We start from the raw sequence: 13,189 nt of genomic DNA, 5'->3' as shown, positions 1-13,189 counted from the left end.
GTTGCCAATATGCTAACAATGAGGAAAGGGAAAAGCACAGCAAGGGAAAAAAATAATAATGGTTGTGTGATGAGATGATAGTGGACTTTCTTTTTCGATTTGCAATATTTCCTTTCTGTTGAAGTATGATGATTAACAGTTTCCCTTTGCAATAAGCCTACTCTGCTAGGTCTTCATAAGCTTTCTATACACTCACTCATTTAATCCTCACAATAGCTACATTACTGGTGAGGGAACTGGGGCTCTGAGAGTTGAGAACTTATATTCCAACCCGGGAACTCCAGTTGCAGACCCTGACCTCTTAACTCTATGCCCAGCTGTTCTTTCAGAAAGAGAAACTGGTCGGGCTTTAAAAATAGGAATCCAAGCAGTGGTCTCCGGAGCTCAAGCTCTGTCTACATCTACATTGATAAGATGGAGATCTTAACAATATCTGCTGTCCAAAGGCTGCTGTGGGAAGTATCAAACACGATGATGTTTGTGAACATTTAAAAAATAATTTAATTTCCATTCCAAAGTCTGTTATGGTGCATGTTCAAAATATTTTGGGTGCCTTATTCAGTGTGTGTATTAAATAATTTTAAGCATGCTTTTGTTGAGGGATACCAATGTAAGTCAGCTAGTTTATATATTTTAAATAACATTAGAACATTTTTTTTTAACTGATGAAAAATTGTACTGGATAAGGTCTATTTTGAAAATAAGTTTCTTCTGCTGGGTTGAGCTCCTCTTTGCTCTTTCTCTCGTTCTCTCTCTGATTTTCTTGCTTTCACCCACTGTGTGATTTTCTTGACTTTTTCCCTTCAATGAACAAGTCCCTCCAAGGTCAAGAAACCACTATAATTTGCACTTTGGAGGTATTTGGCAGCCAAAGGTTTAAATTCCCAACCAGCAATTGGGATTCTGGGCTTAGATGGCTTTATTATGCTTTATATCTGTTGACTATGAGTTAAAAATAATACATGGAGTAGAATTACAAAGGTGACTCTTAAAAAGTGTGTGGAAGGATTATAACCTTAAAATGTGTGCACCAAAGTCATGAAAATAGATGAGTTCCCCAAGAAGTACACACCAACACCCCCTTTATAGGCTTCTGGAATGAATAGATGAATTCCATTGGGTCTTGATGGCCTCTTGGAGAAAATGGGGGAAGAGCTTTGTGCTAAGAGTTGATGGTGTTTTAGGTTGCACCGTCATATGCAGCTGACATTTAATTTGAAAGTGGTCCGTTGGAAATGTCATCTGGTTTTCATTTGTCGGGGCCCACTTGAAAGCAGGAGGTTGGACTCTGTGACCTCCCACCTCTGAAGTTTTTGAGGTTGTTTGATTCTGAGATCAATGTAAAGCTGATTTTTCCAACATAACAACAGATATTTGTGTAGGGCTTCAGAGTCAGCACTACATTTTTCACACACTCCAACTTGTCTTCAGGAAGCGTAAAGGGAGAAAAAAAAAAAGCCCTCATTCAATCTAGGGGAGAATACATGATACACAAACTGGCTGGTATTTTTCTAGGTGCTGTTTGCAGTCAGAATGGAAAGTAACATTCTTGCTCAAAGGTAACTCCTTGAGAATTAGAATCTTACTCACAGGCAATGTCTTCTAAAGGATTATCAAACACCTGTTAAGTAGGTGCACACAGGATGCAAAATGCCATTGAAATAGTCATTTTACCAGGTGGGAGAATGTGAGTAAATCATGTCATCATCTAATTTAAATATTTGGTTTACCTGCCTCATATTTCAGGAAAAATACTGATTTTTCTGGGATATTGTGAATCCACTCACATTTCCGACGTTCTAAAATAGACCTCAGTAGGCTGGTTGTGTTAGATGTGCTTTCCCTGGAAATGCAGGCCTGTTCAGAAATGTCAAGACCAGCTATGGTTATGCCTGCCCTGAATTTTAAAAATGTAATAACGGAATCTTTTTCTCTGGGGGCTAAGAAAAAAAAGTGGTATTCTGTAATTTTCCTTAGGGACTTAGGTAGATAAGACCAAGCATATGTAGTGTATCCAATCAAGACACAGTTTCACAGGTTATGAGTTTGCATGACTTGCCATCTATCTCATGGAACCTGGGTTGGAGTGTGCATGCAGACATGGGGGACACTGCTGAGCCCAAGCAAATACCCCTGAGTACTCTTCACTGAGGACTGTATTACTGGCAGTGAGTCCTTCCTTGTCAGGTCTTCTAGGGGTCAGGTTAGGGAGCCGAGAGCTGAAACTGGGGCATCCCCCACTTGCTTCTGGTTGAAGAGAAGGAGACCTCTTGATCCATTCTCAGACAAGAAGAATGGACATATTAAAAGCTCTTATTTTCTTCTGTGTGTGTTCTGTCTGTATCAAGTGCTATAGCACATTTGATAGTCTTTGTGAGCTGGGCATCTTTGCCTGAGACCGAGGTCAGAGTTCATGTTCTAACCACCGTTCTGTCCTCTCACTAACATAATCCCAAACCACCTCCATGCTGTAGGTGTGCTACTAAAGTCCCAGGACAGTTGGGGGCCTTCCCTCTGTGAGTTTTCCTCTCTTATAGTTTCCTAGATGAATATTCAGTGGCTGGGAAAGATGAAATAGAAAGTACATTTTTGCATCAATTTGTAATCAGGCTCCTTCATAAAAGAGTGTGAGGTGTATATATATTTACATAGCTGTGATCATAGTACATATATGAACTTAGGCTACATTTTGTCACTGAAAGTCATTGGACCTAATGGGTATGGTACTTGACTGACTTCACCATTATTGGCTGATGAGTGATGAGCTTGGAGCAAGTACTCAGCTTTTTAAATCCTTAACTCCTCAACTGTGAAGTGATTATAATATTTCTTTTCTGATAGGATTGTTGGAAGGATAAAAAGAGATGATGATTTTGCAAGTGCTTTATAAACTGAAGAGGCTATAGAAACAGAAGATATATTGCAAATACACTACTACTGTATATAAAATAAACAACAAGGTCCTACTATATAGCACAGGAAACTATATTCAATATCTTGTAGTAACCTATAATGAAAAAGAATATGAAAACGAATATATGTATGACTGAAACATTATGCTGTACATCAGAAATTGACACAACATTGTACATTGACTATACTTCAATTAAAAAAAAAAAAGAAAGAAACAGAAAGTATTTAATACACCAGGATTTGGAAGACCATTGAGGTCCCTTTCAACCCAAAGAGTTAGTGAGCTCCATGCAAAGGTTGGCCACTTTCAAAAGTGTGTGTATGTGTGTGTGTGCATCTACTATTAATGGACCTGTTCATATAGAGCTGGATTCAGACAGAGAGTTTTCCTCATCTACAAATCAAGGGTGGTTATTTTCTTCATAGTTTAAGAAAGTGGATGTAAAATTCACAGCACAGAGTCTGGAGCATAGTTAACTATCAAAAATAGTATATTTTTCAGTTCAAAGTTTCTTATAAAGAACGTAGGCTGGATTCATTTCAAAGGGAAAATCACTTAATCTTCTCAGCCTTACTTTCTTTTCATATGTGATGGAGATCATTCCCAACATGTGAAGGTGTAGTTAGGTTCCATGTAAGCGTGTCTATCAAGTGTCTGGAACAGAAGAAGCTCAGGAAAACTTGTGGTTCTCCTCTCCGTCCTTCCACACCCCTTGTTAGTCCAGTGTTTTTGAGCCCTGCCTGCAGGACGCACTTGGGAAAGCTCCTCTATGGTCTTGTGGGTCTTTCTCACTGACACAGTGCAATTCCAACTCCTCACTGATCCCAGGGAAGGAGGCTCAAAACACAAAGGCAAATGGAGCCTTCTGGGACTAAGTCACCGATATGGCCATGCCTGTCAGACAGTTAGGGTAAGTTCTTCCAAAATGCACGAACTACATTTTTGCTTTTTCCTCTTCACTCAGTGCATGGACGACTGAATCATTTCTTGGCATTAATAGCAAACAGATGACTGTCCTCAACACTGGAAGTCACTAGCTTTGCCAGGCAGGGGAAGGGTTGAGGCGAGTTGGTGACCTCAGTGTGTTCTCTAGAGGGTGACAGTCCGCTCTGGGTGTCCTATAAATCCTTGCCCAGAAGCGCGCTAACATCCCAACAGTACTTCCTAAATCATGGTGCAGAGCTCAGAGCTCAGAGCTGTAGGTTTCACAGATGGGTCTCTTGTGTCTTTATAGGCCAAAAGGGAACCACAGAAGTGCTTGTGAAATCAAGTTTAGAAGTTGCTTTTCCAGATGCGGAGCCACAGAAATGTCAATACAGCTGTGGTCACAGGCCAAGGGATTCAAGGCTGTGGTCACAGGCCAAGGGATTCAAGGCAGGGGCTTGGATGAAGGAAAGGCAGCTTAATCTGATTCTCTGTTGCTTGCTGATTTCCATTCCTAATTCCCCCTTGTTAGGGAGGAGGTCACCCTTTTCCAGCACAGGAGCTGGAATGTGCCTTTCAATGAAAAGTTTAATTCCTATATTTTATGTCAGAAAAAGTCCATGTTGTGTGAGAGACTCAAGAAGGTGCCTAGAAACCTGAACTATTTCTATAAACAAGGCTTTGATTTTCCTTAAATGCAAATAGACTCAAGCTTCCTTTACTGCACAAAGTCTTATTTTGTATCTTCTCTGTGTCCAAGCATAAAGTCTCATCTCTGCCTTGAGAGATTGCTCAGTCCCCTGCACAAGTCTTCTGCTTTATAGAATTCACTGAATGTGCATCACATGCCTTCCATGTATGAGCTAGATTGCTATGTGCTGGGAGGTTTGAATGTGAAGGACTCATTCCTGCCTAACACACCATTCCAAAGCTTAGTGGCTTGAAACAACTGCCATTTTATTTGTTCAGAATCCTGTGCCTTGATGACTTGGATTGCACAGAGCTGGGTGGTCCTTTTGCTGTTCTCTCCTGGGATCACTGATGTGACTGCAGTCTTCTGGCAACTCCTCTGGGGCTAGATGGTCACAGGTGGCCTCATGTACACATCTGGCAGTTGGTATTGTGTGTTGGCAGGGCCACATGCTTTCAGCTGGCTAACCCGTGCTTTTTCATAGGGAGGCGGCATTCCAAGAAAGCAATCTCAGTGTCCAATTGATTGTCCAGTCTGTACTCTCATCCTGTTTACTAATGTTCTATGGACCAAAGCATGCCATGGAGTCAAGCCTGGGTTCAACATGGGAGGAGACTATGCAAGACATGGATCCAGGAAGCGTTATTCATTGGGGGCCATCACTTACCAACAAACCACAGGCCCTGACCTCCTGTGTGCTCAGTATAGGGCTTGATGCTTCACATATGCTATTTATCAAACCTGTATGATATTTCTTGGATGTAGATATTATGATTCCAAATTTTCTGAGGTTAGTTACATTACCTAAATTCATGCAGAATTTAAGTGGCCAGATTTTAACACTGAATTGAATAATTCCACAGAACTAGGATTGACACAGGCTTGGACTAGCAATGATTTCAGAAACAAAAGATGGTATGTGTCAGGCAGGTAATGGTTGTTTAGCAGCTTAATGTGTGTAAAAGGTTAATCAACCGTAAGAGCTAATAATTCAGGAATGTCTACAGTGAGTTCTAGAGATTTTAATTGGGACCTTCCTAGAAAATAGAAAGCATCAAACTTTGGTGATGAGCTAAGTTCAGAATCTGATAATCCCATGTCTAGTATGTGATTATTTAAATTTTAGGAGCCTTGGTCATCTTTTTCACAAAATTCTGTTCTAAGGATTAAATGAGCCCATTTATGTAAAATTCTGAGCACAGGATTGGTACCTAGATGGAACACAGTAAATGGGAGGCATGGATGGTTTGAGTGGGAAATGGCAGAGAAGAAAGGAGAGGGTATTGTAGGCAAGGAGAGCCATGCTGGGAGGGGGAGGAGCTCTGATGGCAGGGATGACTTTGGCCTCTGTGTGAGTGATGAGAACTGCCCGTTTCTAGAAGTGAGCAACAGAAAGTAACAGTAGGTAGGTAAGACAGAGCTCAAGTTTGGGGGGGTCTTCATGTCCGGGCAGAGGAGGTAAATTTGCCAAGTTGGGAAACAGGGACCTGTGGATAGCCTGGAGACCTGGGAGTAACTAAGGCATGCATGTGATTTCAAACTCAGCCATGCTCAGAGTTGGAGGGCCCCCTCCTGTACAAGTTCATCCTCCCAGGCAAGCTTTTTAATAAGTTCAGATGAGTTTTTGATTTGAGTCCCATAAACACAATAATTTGAATTTCTTCAGATGTTGAGAGCAAGACCAATAGCAGAAAGAGAATCCATTGCTCTCTTTGTTAATGACCTTGGTTCCCACCATGGGCACAATGATTCATATAGTCACTGTCATTGCAAAACACAGGTTCTTTTCTATTGACTGGGTCTCACTGTGATGCATTGGAACAGACTCACAAGAGCCTACTGTACACATTTCTTCCTTTTCTGTGTTCAGTGTTGTTAGTTCAAATCATCCTTAGTGGGAATATTTACACCACAGAAATTGGCAAATACTACAAGTCAGGGCCCTCTACTCCACCATCCCAAAGTTCTGGTTGTTAAATGTTACCCCCACATCACTATGCACAGCTAATTTAAGCATGAAGTTGAGGAGGACCGATACCTGTAGCTGTGAGGAGAATCCTACCTCTGAAAAATGGGTGTATCTTTGAGTCACCTAGGAACAAACTTACACAGACAGCTGAAATGACGGAGACTGACAGAATCAAATGTTGTTGAGAATGTAGACTAATTAGAACTTTCATATATTGATGATGGGAGTATAAAATGGTACAACCACTTTGGAAAACTCTTTGGCAGCTCCTTATAAAGTGAAACTTACACCAACCCCTGTGATCTGGCAATTTGATTCTTAGGTATTTACCCAAGAGAAATAAAAACTTATATCCACAGAAGGACTTGTACACAGATGTTTATAGCAGCTTTAGAAAAAAATAATGGCCAGAAAGCATGGCAGGAAGAGGGTTGAACAATTTGGGTTTGTCCATATAATGGAACACTACTCAGCAATAAAAAAGAGGGAACCATGATATGTGTAACAGCATTAAAGGATCTTAAAATGTTATGTTATGTGAAAGAAGCCAGAACAAAACTGTATATAGTGATAATCCCATTTATATGAACTTCAAGAATACAGGAGCCTATCTATGGAAATTGACCAGAACACTGGCTACTTTTGGGGTGGGAGTAGGATTGGCTAATAAGGAGTCTAAGGAAATTTTCTAGGGCGATATAAGGGTCCACATTTTGATAAGGATGGTGGTTACATAGGTATCAATAATTTTTAAATCTCAGATTGTAAACTTGAGATCTACATATTTCATGGTATATAAATGTGAGCTTGATTGTGAAAAATCAGGGCCCATGTTCTTGAATGTAGGCGATGCCTGAAATGAACTCTTCCTTCATTGCTTTGGTGGTATGGGAACCAAGCCACCGGAGTGAAGGTTTAAATTCCATCTTCCCTGTGTACCATCTCTGTGGTTTTGGGAGTTACTTAGCCTCTCTGAATTTCAGCTTCCTTTTCTGAAATACAGGGAGGGTATATTTGTTTATTCCTTCAATCAATGATCCCAAGTGCCACTCACCATGTAGATGTTGGGAATAGGCTAGTAGACAAGACAGACCTTTCCTTCCCTCAGGGATCCTACCATCTAAAGCTGGTGCCTGTAGGGGTTAAGACAACAGTGAGCTGATGGAATTCTGTCACCAACTGCAGAACATATGCCCTGTGTAAAGGGAGCAACCCCTGCTCTTCTCTGATTAAACCATGTCATGTCGGCTTGATGGCCCAGTTGTGCCAACTCTGATTTTTCAAGAGAATCTGGAAATCTTGGTTGTGAAAGTTTGCCATTTCATTAACTTTTTCCCAGAATACATTACAGGCTAAACACTTAGGTTGGTGACCTCTTGCAAAGTTTACTCATTCAAGCAAGATTTATTTATAAGTCCCAATGTGGGATTTATAAACCAATTGGGGTTTATCTGATCTGGTCTTTTATCACCTTTTCAGTTTTCTTATCAGGAAAACAGGAATATTCAAATCAAGTTGTGCAGTTGCTCAGTAGATAAGTTTTCCTCACCCCCTCAACTTACAGGATTTTTCTGAACTCCTTCAATGGTCTTGCAATTTTGTTTTCTTGGGATGTGAGCGGTTCTCAACTTCACTCCCACCCAACTCCTATGTCATTTATGTCCCTTTTTGTCAGTAGTGCTGGTGGCACTTACAGAGGTCCCTCATGGATATATCATGAAGATTGAAGTAGGCTGGGTTTCATTTCTGTCCTCCCACACACAACTCATTTGGCACCACACCTGTTGTATGATATTACACATTATCCATTACTTAACGTAAAATAAAATGTCTTGTATAGTATTGAAGAGTAAGTGCAATAATATGAAACAGCCTGTACACTTAAAAAATATTATCACCAAGTTATGTAAATTCACATCTCTATAAACAACCTTTTTAAAGTAATTTTGAAAAAATAAATACTCTGGTTTACTGAAAAAAAAAAAACCAAACCTCAATCTGGGCAATAACTTTTCTGAGAGCATGATAGGTAGATTGTTAAAAATACTGCTCAAAAATTAAAAACCAGCTACTTATTTCTATTTTAATCAATTTCAAGATATAGGGTACATGCTCTTGTTTCACTATGAGTTTTGAGGTTACACAGTAAAAGTAGGGTTAGTGCCAATATGCTTAGCAAAAACCCCAAATCATAAACATTTTCTTTAAAGAAAGTTATAGCTTAAAAACTAGTTTTCAATCTAGTTAAAGGAATGCAACCTGAGTTCCTTTACATTTCAGCGTCAATATAAGATGTCAGAATGCAATGCTGTCGGATAAGAATAACTAAGATATTCTTTTTCCCTATAATTTCATAAGTATTACCCTTCCCCTTTTCCCCTATTAGTCAAATTCCAGCTACCCTGGCTCTCCTAATTATAAGTGATCTCACACAAGTTATTCAACCTCTCACTGTACTAGCTTTCTTTCTGTAAAATGGTGGTAATAGTGATACCTCTGTCTTGGGGTCATGAAGAATTTCCACCTTACCTGGAACACACCAAGCATTTAATAAAGTATTAATAGCTGTCATTATCTTTATTCTCCTTTGATCAGTTAGGATTAGGTCAACTGTGAGTGACAGAATAATACCCCAAATCATAGTGCTTTAAACAAGTTGGAAGTTTAGTTATTGTTCACATGAATGGAGGCAATCCAGGGCTGGTTTAGATGCAGCAGGACCAGTGAGGACAAAGGCTTCTTCCCGAGTGCTGGCAGCCTCAACACGTGGGCCCACTCCATCCAAGATGGCAGCTCTGGTCCTGCCTGTAGGAGCTTGCAGAAAGGAAGGCGAAAGGGAAGGCGTGCCCTCTTCCTCCAATGCCATCTCCTAGTAGTGCGCATGGTAACTTAACTGACATCCCATTGGCTACATGGTCACACTAAGTTGCAGATGAGACTAGAACATATAGAATAATTTTTTTCTCCAGGCAGTCATGTGTTTACTGAAAATCAAGGGTCCAGTTACTAAGAAAGAAGCGACAATTAGCACCTTTGCTCTGTCACGTTCTTTATAGCATAAACCACATTCTTTCGTAAAGTTGTCCTCAGCTACTTGGATTCCTCAGTTGTTTCTTTCATCTTAGAACCTCAGGAATGCACCGTCCTGAATCTGACTTTATCACCATCACCATCACTGTCCCAGGATTCTTGGAGCAGCCACCAGTGGGGCTTCTGCTTCTGCTTCCACTAATTTCCCCACACAATAGCCAGAGTGAGTTTTTTGAAAATGTAGGTCAGATCATGTCTCTTTTCTCTTCAGTAACTTCCAGTGGCTTCTTATAGTACTGAGAAGAAAAATCACAAATCTTCACTGTGCTCTGAGGTCTGTATGACCTGGCGCCCCTCTTTCTCTGACTCTATTTCCCTCCCTCTCACTGTATGCCAGCCACACCAGCCTCCTCCCTGCTCTTTCTACACCAAAGGAAGGTGCAGTCTTTCCTTATGGTTTGTGCGCTCAAAATAGAAAAACAGGCTCAGAGAGGCTAAGCTGCCCAAAGTCATGCAGCTTAGAAGTAATGGAGCCAGGATCCAAAACCAGGTCAGTCTGCCTACAAGTTCTGCGTCTTTTGATTCAACTCCATTGCATAAATGCTTAACGACTGCTTGACTGCTCAGTAATAGATTCCTTGGAGGCCGTCAGTCCACTGAGAAAAGACTGCTCAGCATGGTGGAGAGCCACAGGTCCTTTTGCAGGAGAAAACAAGGTCTTTTAGGATCTATCTCTGCCAGAAATATTAGGAGCCCCTAGTCTAGGGGCTAAAAATGGTAAGCATCGAGCATCACCAGGCCGGAGGTCAGCACAGGCTAACCGGATCAGCCATCTTCCTCTCATGGACCAAATGGGAATATGCCTCCTCGGGTCAGTGGACTCTTCTGTTCTTCATGCAGAATCATTTCCATTTGGCGTAGGCAAAATTAGTACAGTTCTTACCCCATTCACTGAGTTGCCTCCTTTGCAGAGCATCGAAATTGATTTAAAAGAAATGAAAAGGAACATCCTTGCCCTTAAGGACTTCTTCATTTAGATCTGTTATTTAACCTGGGCATGAGGGCAGTTTTTTGAGGCTTTATAAAGTCTGAGATTCCTTTGAAATTATATGTAGACTCTTGTCTGTGTAGATACATGTATTTGTTTTTCTACTGAGAGGATACAGAGCTCTTATCAAGTTCTCTGAGGGGTTTACCACTCCAAAAACGATGAGAAGTACTGGAAATAAAAACTTCTCTAGATGCCTATCATTTATTTAGCATGGAGTATACACACTACGTTATATTGCTCCTTTTAATCCTCAAAACTACCCCATGAGTTAGTGTAATTTAATTACTGTAAAATACCACAGTAATTTCAAAGATGCAAAAACTCAGGTCAGAGAGACTCAGTTCCTTTTTAATACCAAACAGATTTTAAGCATGGGCATCACATCTCAGACCCAAATCTGTTATACTCTCAAGAATGTGCTCTACTTTTATCTTGACGTATATTTTATTAAAGTGGCCCATAGACTCATGGATTTAAAATTAAATGGTACTTTCAAAAAAGTTTTCTTCTGCTTCCTGCATTGTCTCTTTCCTTTGGGTTTTTCCCTCATTTTTGTGGGGGCTCATTTTTCCATTCTGTGTTGGAAACTTTGCTTAAATCTGTGAAATCCTTGGCTACCTTCTGATATTAGTCATGTGCTGCAGAAAAGCTAATTACAAGCTCTGAGCACAGGTACAGCTTTGTGCCTGGTGGGTCTCACTACTGGGGGACTGGGTACCAGCTGGCGTTTTCACTGGAGTGACCCATATGAGTTTCTGGAGTTTGTTTTCTGGACCCTTTATATTTCTCCAGGCAAGAACTTTCCAATTCCCTGCTAGGGTATGTGAGACCTGCTGCTGTTAGGAGGCAGTTAGCAGGTCTGGGGAGGGAGGAGGGTGGGGCAGGGGGCCTGATCCTGTAAATGCTCAGGAAACAGAACCTGCACTTACAACTGTGTGTTTCACTCACCTTCTCCAGGCACACGTCCGACCTCTGAGCCTTTCTGGGTTCTGTAGGATGAACTGGCTCGCTCCTCTTAGGTACCCCTCTTTGCAGGCTGCCATCTTCTAGGTGTCTCCCTTTCAGTGAAGATATTCCTGCATCTCTATTCAACTTCCATCTTCCAAAAATGTATCGAATCATTGCATCCATTTCACCTCTTCCATTTCCTTTGACCCCTGAAGTCACACATTTTCTATTCCTTCTCTGTCTTCCAGATGGCAGTTTTAAAGAATGCATGTGGCCCTGCCACAATTTTAAAATGGAAGTTTCTTTCTACTATCATTATGCCGTCTCTCGATATCTATCAATATCTTGATATCCATCCAAACTCTGAGAGACGCAAGAAAACTTTCGAGGGGTTCTGCCCTTAAACGTCGTAATCCTCCCCTGATGAACTCATGCCCATAGATCATGCACCTCTAACACCAGCACACGAGTGTACATCCAAGAGGGAGTTTACAGATTAAGGGCTGGAAGTCTAGACTTTGCCTACCCAGAGGGATCCAGAAAGGTTCACTCAACAAGATGGAGATATGTGTATCTGAGACTAAAGGAAAACTATGAGCCAAATCCTAAAGGCAGACAAGTTCAGGGGCAGAGAAAAAACAGTGAGTCCATCAGCTTGGCTTCAGGAAAGGAATCCAGGGAAGGAAGTATTGATGCACGGATCCTGACAGATGCCAGGTGGAGGCAGGTCTTAAATGTTTGATTAGAAGTTTGAGTATGATTTTGTCTGAAGATGATGGCTTGTCCCTGACATCCTACAAGCAGATGGTATAGAGTGTCTGTAAGAACTGAGGGGAGGTTTCCTCGAAGGGACGTATTGGGAGCAGAGAGAGAGATGGAAACATTTAGAAACAGAGGAGAAAATTACACATTGGGAAGGGAAGAAAAGGAAATGGTTTGGCAGAAGTAGGGGATGAGCAAGAGAAAGATTCCAGGAAGAGACTGAAAGTTAGAGGAAAGGAGAGAAAACCAAGTATGCCTGTCTGCCATGATGGGAGGAATGTGTCTGTTAGGACCCAAGAGGACAGAAAATCGCTAAAGAGTCTTCAGGTTTGGACTAACCAGGGCATGCCACGTGGGCAGGGTGACGTCCTAGGTGCCAACAACCTTGAGCTTTTCTGTGAGTCTTTGTGATTTTTGCTTAGATTCCTGCTCCCTCCCCCTCCAGTTACCAAAGTGTGGACATATGTGCAACATCTTAGAAAAAGAAAAACAAGATAATGTTGATTTTGTGGTTCCGGCAAAACATGAACTTTGAACTGTATGCAGACATGAGAACTTTCACAATCTATTCACATTCCAGATTACTTTTTTTTTTTTTCCATTTTCAAAAATGAAGACTCTTTCACATTAATCTGCTTAGTAAATCTTAGGAACTAAATTCAAAGCCTTACATACCTATTGCCAAGCGTAGGAGGACTGTAGACTTTTCTTACTCAATGTGCTCATCCCATTTGTTTTTTGTTTTTGTTTTCCTTTCCAAGTAGGGTCAGAAAATTCTGAATATGTTGAAGAGGAAAGAATGAAGGCATCTTTTAGATGCATCTTGGTACTTATTTTCTTACAGTTTTCATAATTCCAAATTCCCTTTGAGAACACCAGCCCGCCCCCAGCCACTGCACA

The 13,189-nt window shown here is 41.0% G+C and overlaps 1 protein-coding gene across 10 annotated transcripts in view; it reads left to right on the top strand.

Annotated features, from left to right (window-relative positions):
- Positions 1–13,189, top strand: part of LDB2 (LIM domain binding 2) — a 349,997-nt gene that overhangs the window by 47,946 nt on the left and 288,862 nt on the right. The gene's annotated exons all lie outside the window — the stretch shown is intronic.

Source organism: Camelus ferus, chromosome 2 (genome assembly GCF_009834535.1).
Source record: "Camelus ferus isolate YT-003-E chromosome 2, BCGSAC_Cfer_1.0, whole genome shotgun sequence".
Classification (NCBI taxonomy): domain Eukaryota; kingdom Metazoa; phylum Chordata; class Mammalia; order Artiodactyla; family Camelidae; genus Camelus; species Camelus ferus.
This window is presented reverse-complemented; position numbering and strand designations above follow the sequence as displayed.